A 1,402-nucleotide genomic window follows, 5' to 3' on the forward strand; every position below is an offset into this window, starting at 1 on the left:
ATTGTTATGGGCACTAGATCAGGGAAACGAGACTTACACTCAAAACTTCTTACTCCTTTTGCCAATCTTGCTGATCCTAAGTGGCTAGCTCATCTTTAGCTAGTTCTCACCTTGCGCTTAACCCTTTATTTTTACCCTCATGCACTCTGTTTTTCAGTGTCATATGTGAAGATATGTGCAAAAGTGTTGGAGAGGAAAGGATTGACGCAGCCTCTTACTTGTTAATGCCACACATTCAAAGAAGAGAGATCAAGCATGAAGAGAACAGTCGATAAGACCATGCTCTAACAAGAGAACAGTCTAAGGGTGCATGTTCTAACCAGAGGAACAGTGGCGACCAGTGAGAAACAAAAGAATAGACCATCAGCGGCTGCAAAACATTCATTATGTTGCCTCTCCCTCGCAACCCCATCACCTTGTCTATTAAAAAAAAAAATCTCTATATATTGTTTCTATCTATTTTATGGTGATGGAGATGGGGAAGGTGAATCCAAAAAAAAAAAATACACGCCACTGGGAAGGTTTAGCAAGGAGTTGGTACCAAATTTTGAGGAGTAGGCAAAGGAAGTAAAGAACTGAAGAACAGTCTCACGGTTGATTCGAAGGAAAGAACAACTGCACCCGTGAAGCAGAAACGAGTAAGGGCTGTGGACATCAATGAATCCGTCCTCTCCTGCTATTTTGTGCGATATCCTGCATCCACTTACATTTGGTAGCCCCTAAACACTCTTAGCTCCATCATGAAATAGCCTATTTATTACCTAGCCCGTCTACCCTGAATAAAAAAAAAATACACGCCACTGGGAAGGTTGAGCAAGGAGTTGGTACCAAATTTTGAGGAGTAGGCAAAGGAAGTAAAGAACTGAAGAACAGTCCCACGATTGATCCGAAGGAAAGAACAACTGGACCCATGGAGCAGAAACGAGTAAGGGCTGTGGACATCAATGGATCAGTCCTCTCCTGCTATTTTGTGCGATATCCTGCATCCACTTACATTTGGTAGCCCCTAAACACTCTTAGCTCCATCATGAAATAGCCTATTTATTACCTAGCCCGTCTACCCTGAATAGTGCCTGTGATGAGAAGTTCACGCTGTTCTTAATTGAATTCAAGGAGTTTTGTCTCGATAGTGTACCCTTTTTCAGGTATGAGATACAGAGTATGGAGCTGATTCTCGAACAGCGATCGTGGGTGTTCTGGTAAGGGTGTGTGGTCTGAGTCTACAGCTTGTATGGTTCAGAGATGTGTGGTAAGAGTATGGTTATTGAGATCAAGCGAGTTCCCACTCTTTCAAACCTTCCTCCCTGTTCTTGAGGCTTGGCCTTGTTCGAGGACAAACAAGGATCTAAGTCTGGGGGAATTGATATATCATGTTTTTAATGCCATTATATGTGTGCTTTGA

Source organism: Brassica oleracea, chromosome C3, assembly GCF_000695525.1.
Source record: "Brassica oleracea var. oleracea cultivar TO1000 chromosome C3, BOL, whole genome shotgun sequence".
NCBI lineage: Eukaryota > Viridiplantae > Streptophyta > Magnoliopsida > Brassicales > Brassicaceae > Brassica > Brassica oleracea.